The sequence below is a fragment of the Balaenoptera borealis genome, assembly GCF_965194805.1.
Source record: "Balaenoptera borealis genome assembly, chromosome: 5".
NCBI classification, from domain to species: domain Eukaryota; kingdom Metazoa; phylum Chordata; class Mammalia; order Artiodactyla; family Balaenopteridae; genus Balaenoptera; species Balaenoptera borealis.
Window position 1 is genome coordinate 63982285 of NC_138862.1, and position 12122 is coordinate 63994406.

Sequence of the window (12122 nt, forward strand, 5' to 3'; positions counted from 1 at the left end):
ACCTCAATACATAAGGTAAATGCTAACAGCCATAAAAGGGGAAATTGACAGTAACACAATCACAGTAGGGGACTTTAACACCCCCCTTTCACCAATGGACAGATCATCCAAAATGAAAATAAATAAGGAAACACAAGCTTTAAATTATACATTAACCAAGATGGACTTAATTGATATTTATAAGACATTCCATCCAAAAACAACAGAATACACTCTCTTCTCAAGTGCTCATGGAACATTCTCCAGGATAGATCAAATCTTGTGTCACAAATCAAGCCTTGGTAAATTTAAGAAAATTGAAATCATATCAAGTATCTTTTCTGACCACAACGTTATGAGACTAGGTATCAATTACAGGAAAAAAACTGTAAAAACTACAGACACATGGAGGCTAAACAATACACTACTAAATAACATGAGATCACTGAAGAAATCAAAGAGGAAATCAAAAAATACCTAGAATAAATGACAATGAAAACATGACAACCCGAAGCCTATGACATGCAGCAAAACCAGTCCAAAGAGGAAAGTTTATATCAATACAATCCTACCTCAAGAACGAAGAAAAATCTCAAATAAACAACCTAACCTTACACCTAAAGCAATTAGAGAAAGAAGAACAAAAAAATGCAAAGGTAGCGGAAGGAAAGAAATTATAAAAATCAGATGAGAAATAACTAAAAAAGAAATGAATGAATCAATAGCAAAGATCAATAAAGCTAAAAGCTGGTTCTTTGAGAAGATAAACAAAATTGATAAATCACTAGTCAGACTCATTAAGAAAAAAAGGGAAAAGACTCAAATCAACAGAATTAGAAATGAAAAAGGAGAAGTATCAACTGACAATGTAGAAATACAAAGGATCATGAGAGATTACTACAAGAAACTATATGCCAATAAAATGGACAACCTGGAAGAAATGGACACACTCTTAGAAAAGCACAACCTCCCGAGACAGAACCAGGAAGAAATGGAATACATAAACAGACCAATCACAAGCACTGAAATTGAGACTGTGATTAAAAATCTTCCAACAAACAAAAGCCCAGGACCAGATGGCTTCACAGGTGAATTCTATCACACATTTAGAGGAGAGATAAAACCTATCCTTCTCAAACTCTTCCAAAAGATAGCAGAGGGAGGAACACTCCCAAACTCATTCTATGAGGCCACCATCACCCTGACACCAAAACCAGACAAAGATGTCAAAAAAAAAGAAATTTACAGACCAATTTCACTGATGAGCATAAATACAAAAATCCTTAACAAAATACTAGCAAACAGAATCCAACAGCACATTAAAAAGATCATACACCATGATCAAGTGGGGCTTATCCCAGGAATGCAAGGATTCTTCAATATATGCAGATCAATCAATGTGATACAACAGACAAAGGATTAATCTCCAACATTTACAAGCAGCTCATGCAGCTCAATAACAAAAAAACAAACAACCCAATCCAAAAATGGGCAGAAGACCTAAATAGACATTTCTCCAAAGAAGATATAGAGATTGCCAACAAACACTTGAAAGGATGCTCAACATCACTAATCATTAGAGAAATAAAAATCAAAACTTCAATGAGGTATCATCTCACATCAGTCAGAATGGCCATCATCAAAAAATCTACAAACAATAAATGCTGGAGAGGGTGTGGAGAAAAGGGAACCCTCTTGCACTGTTGGTGGGAATGTAAATTGATACAGTCACTATGGAGAACAGTATGGAGTTTCCTTAAAAAACTAAAAATAGAACGACCATATGACTCAGCAATCCCACTACTGGGCATAGACCCTGAGAAAACCATCATTCGAAAAGAGTCATGTACCACAATGTTCATTGCAGCTCTATTTACAATAGCCAGGACATGGAAGCTACCTAAGTGTCCACTGACAGATGAATGGATAAAGAAGATGTGGCACATATATACAATTGAATATTACTCAGCCATAAAAAGAAACGAAACTGAGTTATTTGTAGTGAGGTAGATGGACCTAGAGTCTGTCATACAGAGTGAAGTAAGTCAGAAAGAGAAAAACAAATACTGTATGCTAACACATATATATGGAATCTGAAAAAAAAAAAAAAAAAAGGTTCTGGGAACCTAGGCACAGGACAGGAATAAACAAGCAGATGTAGAGAATGGACTTGAGGACATGGGGAGGGGGAAGGGTAAGCTGGGACGAACTGATAGAGCGGCATGGACATATATACACTACAAAATATAAAACAGATAGCTAGTGGGAAGCAGCCACATAGCAAGGGAGATCAGCTCGTGCTTTGTGACCACCTAGAGGGGTGGGGTAGGGAGGGTGGTAGGGAGACGCAAGAGGGAGGGGATATAGGGATATACGTATCCGTATAGCTGATTCACTTTGTTATACAGCAGAAACTAACACATTTTAAAGAATTATACTCCAATAACGATGTTAAAAATAATCCCCACAAATGTTTCTCACAGGATATCAACTCTGCAACTAAAGGAATTATTTCTTTCTGTTTTTCCCACCTTTGATCCTAACTTTACATATAAAAACAAAGGACTTTTATTGAACATCAAGATATTTAAAAGATTGGAACAGTAGCTTCCCAGAATCACCTGTCACAGGCAGCCCTCCATTTTAATCTACAAGACCCCTTTGTCCAATGAATGCAAGCTGCACTCAACAACTGAAACTCCACACACACACCATCTGACAATAAAGTGATAAGCCATACGACTGTAATGCATGTTTACAGTTTACAAAGCACTGTGTATGCATGCATAATCTTTTTTAATAATGCACCAAGAATAAGATTAATGTCACTGTCCAATCTCTCTATCAAAATCTGCTACTGCAATATGTAAGAAAACGTCTAATACATTTTTCATAGCCATACACAGTGAGCTGAAACTCCAAGTTTTTAAGGAAAAAATAAGACTCTCACATCAATGCCACGACTATAAACCTGACTCATCCTAAGTCCCTGGTCTTCTCTAAGTCCCTGGTCTTCTCTATCACTTATCTCTTTAGTTCATATTGTTCTCTCCCTCCCTCTTACTTCTCTTCCCTTTGCTTTCAATACCTTTTAAGAATAGAGTCCCTAATGCAATTACTAGTGTTTTATAGTTAATTTATTTTACAGTGTGCATGAATATATCATACTATCCCATATTATCTCACAACTCCATGAGGTAGACAGTCCTAGAAATATCCTAGCCTTCCAAACTAGGCATATAAAGCTCAGAAAGGCAACTAGCCCAAGGATGTAGATATAGCAAGTACATACCAATATCTGGAGCCATTCAAACATCTCTGGTTATGTGTGCTTTTCTTGACTGAATCATCATGACCACATACAAACTACCCAGTAATATACCCACTGTAGTAAGATCTCTGCATGTGGACCAACATTCAGGTCATTAGAACAAACAGGACATCAAATATAACCTAGGAAGATGTAAAGTGGAAAGAAACGTTTTAAGAAGGACAATATCAGCTTTGAAGTTTATGTATGAACACTGAAAAGTAAACTTAGATATTAAATACACAGCACTTTTTAAGTGTTTAAAAGTATGCCAATATGGACTTAGGTATTAATTTTTCTTCAAATTGCACCTTAAATATTGCTATTATGTCAGAATCCATAAAATCATGTAATGAGCATTTAGCTTGAAAGTTGGAATACTATATTAAATAATAAGTTTAATTTTAAAACCTTGAAGCATATATATTTATCTTCTAGTCCAGAATATTTGTATATGACTAAGAGTTTAGTTATCCTCTTAGAAACTTTACATGGGACTTTATAAATACCACTGGATACAGCAACTACAACTGTAGGAACTTCCTGTGTTTTAGGGTGCCTGCCTTACAAACATGACCTTATTTTAACAGCAAACATTCTGGGTAAAGTATGAGGGGTGAATGAGCAGAGAGCACACTGCAAATTCAGCAGATATCCACAGCTATCCTAGTGTCAGAGCATCCCCCACCAGTTTATAATTTTCACAACAACTGGCCTTTCATTTTTGATCAGATTCTTTGGGAAGTTAGGAGATCATATAAGGATATAACATTCAGGGTATTGTCAGGTCAGTTGTAGTAAAAAAATATGATTTAGCAGAAAGAAAATTAGATGTGATGTCAGAAGACCCTTTGTTGTAGTCTTGGTCTGACCCTAAACTGTTCATCATCTGTGAAATGAGGGAACCATTAAGTCCTTTCTAGTTCCTGTAGTTTTTGTAATGTAAGTGATATACTTCTCAATTCACTTTTTTAGGTCTCCTGTAAAGTCAGCAGGATCTGGGGTGGGTGTGGCAGTGATGTGGGAGGGACACATGCGAGAGCATGCATTATTTGAAGAGTCAAGAGGAGAAAGAAGCAAAGCAAAATTGAACTGCTCTCAAATAGCAAGTACACGGGGTTTTCTTCTCTCGTGTTGTTAATTGCTTATAGTTTTCAGCTCTACAATCAGTCCAGTATAGATGAGTAGATTAAAAAAAAACTTTCTACTTACAATTCTAGTTTTACCGAGTTATTTTTCACTATGGTGACTGTACAAAACTAGTAATTCTTTTAAAACGTAGACTATATTCAGTGTAATAGTAAAGAAATTAGAAATATTATTGTATTTCTCAAGTAAAACGGCATTTAAATCAATTTAATTAAAATGAATTTATTTATTTACACAAGTACCCAATGTTATTTTTTTTAAGTATTTGAAAAGATCCAGGAAGCACATAGGACAAGAATAAAAATATTGCTATTGCTGTTTCACATAGCACTATCAAGAGATACGCGAAATGGGACTGGAATATTTTTTCCAAAGCTCTGGAAACTCAACTGCTCCAAGACAGAGTATCTACTCTCCAAACCCTGTAAACATCCTCAAAGGATAACCATGGTCAAGAACACCATCTTGCAATCTTGAATTATTTTCTTTTCAAATGCTATGTAATGAGTGAAGGTATGTTAAATGTTTATTTTTAAATTCTAGTTCCAAACAAGATTGTTTTCATTCAAAAAGGCCAATAAGTTGACCATCTAAGAGAATGGAGATGTGGTCATAGTTCTTCCCAAGATAATGGCAAACTGATAAATACTTTGGTCCATAAGCTACAGGAAACCAGATTTATTGCTAGGACTACCTGGCTGGGTCACTCAGAAGAGTGACAGTAAGGCAGTATGGTCCAAAAGAAAGAGTATGTGCTTTATGTATGTAATTTTAGACTTTTTTAGTAAAAATCTAAACAAGTAAAAGAAATGGAATTTTAACAATATATTTCATTTAATATAACTTATCTAAAGTATTACCATTTCAACGAGTAATCAATTTAAAACTTATTGGTAAGATAGTTTGTATTTTTTTTCATAATGTCTTTGAAATGTGGTATATATTTCATACTTAGAGCACACCTTAATTTGGATATTAAGTGTTCATTGGAAATATAATATCTGATGTATTTTATATTTCATAAAATTTATAGTTGAGAAAGTAAATTCACATACCTAACGTGTACCAAGCATACTTACAAGTTTTCCAATAACAGAATCAACTGCAAGTTTTAAAAATTTAAGTTAATTAAAATTAAATAACATTAAAAATTCAATTCCTCAGTCTCAGTAGCTACATTTCAATTATTCAATAGCCACATGCGACTAGTGGCTACAGAACAATGCAGCTGTAGGGTAAAGAGAAGGGTGGTAATGCCCAAGAGTGGTGCTGATGAAAATCCTAAATGATAACTGAATAAGTCTATGAGGCATAATATTTACAAAATATGACATCCTGTGTTCTCTCCTTCCCCAACTTACATATTAGTTTCCTGAGGCTGCTGTAACAAATCACCACAGACTTGGTGGCTTAAAACAGCAACTAATTCTCTAACAATTCTGGAGGCCAGAAGTCCAAATCTAGCAGGGCCACCCTCTCTGGGGACTCCAGGGAAGAATCCCTTCCTCGCCTCTTCCAGCTTCTAGTGGCGGCATTGGCATTCCTGGGCTTGCGGCCCCACCACTCACTCCTTCTCTGCCTCTGTCTTCACTGCCTTCTCCTCGTGTGTCTGTTATAGCTCTTTGCCTCTCTCTTACAAGGACACATGTAACTAGCTACTGGGACTTGGGATGGCATTTAGGATCCACCAGAATAAACCAGAGCAACGCCCTCATTTCAAGATCCTTAACTTCATTACATCTTCAAAGACCCTTTTTCCAAATAAAAGAAGATTTACAAATTCCAGGGAGTAGAACTTGCTATCTTTGGGCGGTCACTGTTCAACCCACTAACATTTGTAAAACCCTATTTTTCCTGAGTCTGTAACACATGAAGGTTGGAACTTTGGCAGAGGAGTCTCCTTCTACATGAAGAACAAATTCATTCAAATTGCAAACAAGTCCAGGGCCACAAGCCTCTCTGTTTGTACTCTAAAGGGCAGGGTCAGAGTAACTAGAGGGGTCCTGAGCCAGCAGTGAACGCTAAGCAGCAAGATGACTGATGGGAACAATAAGAGAAATATAAGTTGATATCTTGGTTAACATACAAACACCTCCATTAACACATAAACACACGTATCCTTATACCTTTCTTCCAAGTCATTTGTTGGCAGAACCCAGGATTTTTCAATATAATCCTTAAGAGATGCAGCTGCCATTGCCCAGTGTAGAATGGCCCAGGGTACAGAATGCTCCAAAATGAAAATTATAAACTACAGAATGAGCCATCATAGAGAAACACAGATGCTCTTAGAAGAAACGAGCGAATGGTTTATGAGCATAATTGCACAGTTTCCAGTATTCTAGAAATACAGCTATGACGGTCTGCATATATGTTAATATTGTAATTTAAAAGATACTGACTATAAGAGAAATATTTAGAAATTGTTTTAAAAGGTGAAGTTTGAATGTAAACATGGGCCTGGTAGAAGAAAAAAATGAAAAGATTCTCCCATATGGTTCCTTTATCCCTGCAGAAATTAATGGATAAGACTAAGGGTTCAGAAGAATTCTGAGTGAAGCTGAGTAGTCATCTCTTGTCTCCATGAATGGTGTCTCCTGATTTATTATCAGACAGCTAGAGGTAAGTAAGAAGATCATAGACTCCAAATAATAGCATATTAATAGCTCTACTTAAAAAGAAGAAGAAGAGGGAAAGCATCACTTATTTTATTATGGAAATGAAGCATTTACTAGATATCTATATAATCCTTTTTTGAACTGACAAGGGAAAATGTGCTCAGAAGGAAAATACATTTTGGTTTCTTTTTCTTTCCCTGAAGGGTGGAACTTTTAATAATAGTCTATAACAGTTTAGCCTCACTTTCCAGTTTGTTCTGAATTGGGTCATCATTCCTCTAAATGCAAAGCAAGGAAATCCTATTCAAAGTGTTAAAGCAGGTGACAGATAAGCGCATTAGTTTTCAGCTATTGTTTAGAGTTTCCTAGAAGTCTTGGTGTTATCTAACTCAGGAGGGGAAAACATAGGATCTGAGGGAAAAAAAAAAGCCTGCTGACTTTCCATCAAGTCAATATAGCAAACATATAATGAACACAGGCTTGGTGGGAGATTCCACAGACTGTGGAAAAGCCATTTCCCCACAATGGTAAAGGTTATTAAAACACATCAGAGCCTCTGGTAGTCACCTAATCTATTGCAGTCTTGAGTTGCTGATGAAAACAATTTCCTCCTCAAAACAGCTTTCTCTCTCCCTCCTTCTCCTCCCCCCCCCAACCCCGCAATCATCTCCATCCCTACTGTGGAGTATCCTTTCCCGACTTCAGAGAAAGTTCACAATAAGACTGCAAACAAGTGTTGGTAATTGGCCTATTACAGGCTTCCATGGATAATCTGGGTAATTCTCGGCATTGTCACCAAATGTCTCTGCAGTCTGTAAGGAAGCTGAAAGTAAGGCAAGCTCAGACGGATTTCGAGATGGTTTCTATTTTAAAAGGCAGCCAACTACCACCACAATTGGCCCTAATTGCTTCTCTCGTTGGCAGTCTCAGGAGAGAAGACAAGGGCTGAACGAACCAGGGAGACTAACTCCTGCTCATTAACAGCTCAGCCTCTGTGGGTCAGAGCCCAGGCACGCAGAGGAATGGAGCCCATAGCCCGCTCCCTGGCAGCGCTACCTGGCTTGTGGGTAAACGAGATGCCAGCCCAGGACTTTCAATTTAGCATCCTCACTGGAATAACCTGAATTGACTAAATGAGAATCACGACAAAGAGGACAGAAGGAGAGGCAGTAGGAATGGCGGCGAAGCTCTCTTTGGTTAACAGAGCTCAGAGAAGTAATTGGCTACTGTAACTCAAGAGTTCGGAGAGTTTTTCTCTGTTTGGAAATGTGAGATCTGAGCTGTCATCACCTCTGAGCTGTTGTGGGGCTGCTTTGGCTATTTTCTGCCTTTCTTTATGTTTCCCATTATGAAAATGATATTTACTAATGAGGTGACATACTCAATTCCATTGGGTTTCAGAATGATCCTCCCAGGCCAGTCTCACAGTCTTCAGTTTATAGGCGTGCTTCTCCCACGGATTCTAAGTCTCCAACTTCTATAACAATTTTTACATTTGCTTTTTTTTTTTTGATTGGATGAAATGAAACCAAGTGAAAAGGAATCCACATAAGCATATTGTAGGTCACTTCGACTACCACTTTACACCTCCACTTTGTTAGCTCGTTTTCAGGCCCATATTTTTACCTTTTTTAAGTCATAAAGGTCAAATAATATTGTAGGGCACTGATGCAAACAGAGGTTTCCCAAAAGTACAGACAGAGAAATAGAGCTCATTCTTGGATGATCCCAAAGCTGTATTCTTCGGGTTGTGTGAAAGTATTTTTCCATTTGTTTCTTTCATGTAAAAGGGCATTGTATATGCATATGTGAGCACCTCCGTGATAGAGTACAGGAAGTTGCAGGACTCCCTCCAAAGAAAGATGCAATGGGAAGGAATCCCTTACTTGATGGAAGAGTAAATCAAAAGATGAAAGTGCTTATTACAGAGATAAAATTCACAGGTACCCCTAGATTTTTTCTCTCTCAAATTACACTCATACACATTTGTATTTATGTACCTAAAATAGTTACCTAGAAATTGTGTCTGGTAAGATATGTAACCCTTGAGACTAGAGAGTTTCCAAAAGCAATCCCTCCTTTCCTGCCCCCTGCCTCTCTCCTCCTCCTTCTCCCCTCCCCCCCTCCCTCCCTGTCTCTCTCCCTCTTCCCTTCCCCCTCCTCTGTATATCTGTGTATGTGCATGCAAGTTTTCATATATGCACCCAAAGTTATATCTGCTATAGATATAGAAGTTAGAAAATAAGCAACAAAGTTTATTATAGATATTATTTGCAGAAATCCTAGTGTGTGCTAGAAAGTATAAGTGATTTCCATACATTAATGCATTTCATCTTCTCAGCAACCTTCTAAAGTACATATTATTATTACTATCATTTTACAGATAAGGAAATGGGCGCTGGAAGAAGTTAAATGGCTTGCCGAACAACACACAAAATTACTAGCAGAGCAGCAATGCAGAGCTCGGTTCTTTCAAACACCAGTGTTTGGTGTTTTTCTATATTTAGCTCAACACGGTGTAAACAATCTCCTCTGTTAAGTTTACCAAAAAGAACATTTTATAGGACTATGCTTCATCTAACACTGTAACTCCTTTTGCACTGAACGAGAGTAGATTAGCTTAAATACCCACTGATCTAGATAAAAATATCTATATGAGAACAGAAAACATTGTGCTGCTTCAAAAAGTATGATCTAAATACCACCCATGTCAAAATTACCTGGGATGATGATTAAAATGCTGATTCCTGGGCCAAGACCTATTCGGTAGGTGTTTTAATACAGACTTAATTTTAAAATTTGTCAATGGTGCGCTCATGGCTTGCCTTTTCAGTTTTCAAATAAGCCAGCACGCTTTTCATTTTAATTTGGATCAAAGTTGGTTTAGACAACTCCATTAATATGGAAAAAGAATTATAATTCATCTTTTTGTCAGGAGCTTCATAAATAAAAGCAGGAATAATATAAAAAGCAAATGTCCCGGGATGTCAGAAATGGCAGTCTATTGTTTAAAAATTCATGAATGTTATCAAAAAATAATTAAAATGTACCAGAAAATGCAAGATGAAGACCTACAAGTGGTGAGAGAGAGTTAGAAGATGAAGGTTTGTCTTGAAGTGGAGAGAGCATGAGGAAAGTGAGGGGAGCATGGAAACGCAGCTGAGACAGGAAAAGGCAGAAGGGTCTTCTGGACAAAATCATGATAGAGCAGAAGAGGCTCTGCATGCTGGGATAAAAACATTCCACTCTCAAGAAGTCATAGGACTAGACTTCTAGGAACCTTAAATAAGTCCAGTGCTATAATGTACCATCATTTAGGACTTTTTTCCTGGAACCCTAATAACTTAATCACATTTATTCTCCATGCTAGGCTAGTAGGTGTAATGTTATCTTAAATGGAAAAGAGACAAAAAAAATAAATAAAACCCCATGGAATTGCCCCATCCTTTGCCTGATTCCAAACCTTTACAGGTAAAGAGTAGAATCCTCTTATCTCACAAACAGAAAAAGTTGAAAAGGCAAATATATATATAAAAGGGGAGATCTTGACAGATTAATTGATATATTTCTGAGTAATCAAAATAATCAAAAGGAGTTTTCTTTTAGATATGTGTTGATAGCTTTTATTTGATGTCGAGGTACACACCTTGGGTGTGGAAAGTTAGACTCTGAAAGGGATAACTAAGGAGTCCTCCCTCCAAGGGTGGGAGGGATGGAAGAGGCTACTTGGATTAGAAAAGAGCTGTGCTGTAACAGATGGGGTGGCTTGACTCCGACCCAAAGAAGGCACTGAGGTGGAAAGTAGTGGGATATATCAGCATTCCAGTAATGTTAGAAGGTTCAGAGTGGGAAGAAGGGCAGCGATGTCTGTATGTCCAGCAGGACTGACGGATTTCTCTGGGGGGCTATCCAGGGCTCCAATATTCAGTATACAGAAAGTGCCAGAGCTGGTCAAAAACAAAGTATTTCAGAAGGGGCTCCACCAGTAATGGCAGTGACCAGGAAGGGTTAAAAGATGAGAACTCTGTCCCCAATTCTTTAGGACCCCTATGACACAGGAATTTTATTTTATTTATTTATTTTTTAAACACCTTTATTGGAGTATAGTTGCTTTACAGTGGTGTGTTAGTTTCTGCTTTATAACAAAGTCAATCCGTTATACATATACATATGTCCCCATATCTCTTCCCTCTTGCGTCTCCCTCCCTCCCACCCCCCCATCCCACCTCTCCAGGTGGTCACAAAGCACCGAGCTGATCTCCCTGTGCTATGCGGCTGCTTCCCTCTAGTTATCTGTTTTACGTATTGAGTTATTTGTAGTGAGGTGGATGGACCTAGAGTCTGTCATACAGAGTGAAGTAAGTCAGAAAGAGAAAAACAAATACCGTATGCTAACATATATATGGAATCTAAAAAAAAAAAAAAAAAGGTCATGAAGAACCTAGGGGCAAGACGGGAATAAAGACACAGACCTACTAGAGAATGGACTTGAGGATACAGGAAGGGGGAAGGGTAAGCTGGGACAAAGTTAGAGAGTGGCATGGACATATATACACTACCAGACACAGGAATTTTATAAAACTGAGTGAAAGGGAACTCCCTTCCACAACCAATTTTACAAAAAAGAACTAGTCATACAACTTGCCATGATACAACAAATCTACCTGCTCCTGAGGCCAGACCCTTGACCCTCATGTGCTCCAGAGTTTTACCTTTTGCAGACTTGATACCTACTTGATCCTGGTACTGTGGGTCTGTATTCAAATCCAACCCAAACTTGGAAGCTTCTCATTTGCAAACTTACCCTAAAGGCTGTTCCTCAGCCTGCTTTGACCTGCAGCTTTGTGCAAACCCAGTGTCTGATGCTTTGGAAATAACACAGAACTCTACATTTACTCAAATGTCTGCTGCTGACAACTGGTCCACTTTAGCAATTCAGGTGAACTCTCCTTAATCCCATGCCAAGATCATGCTCTGGACCCTGTGTCTCCCCCAACAATCCTTTCTTGCTAATTGTTGCCCCCTCATGGAAATTCTTCCACTGTCTCATTACTCTGACATTTCCA

General features: G+C 37.8%; 1 long non-coding RNA gene across 1 annotated transcript; it reads left to right on the forward strand.

The window, feature by feature from the left end:
* Positions 1-1938: 1938 nt before the first annotated feature.
* Positions 1939-11507, forward strand: LOC309629491. Its single transcript, XR_014245098.1, has 2 exons — positions 1939-1970; positions 11367-11507. It is a non-coding gene; the product is annotated as an uncharacterized lncRNA (long non-coding RNA).
* Positions 11508-12122: the final 615 nt, after the last annotated feature.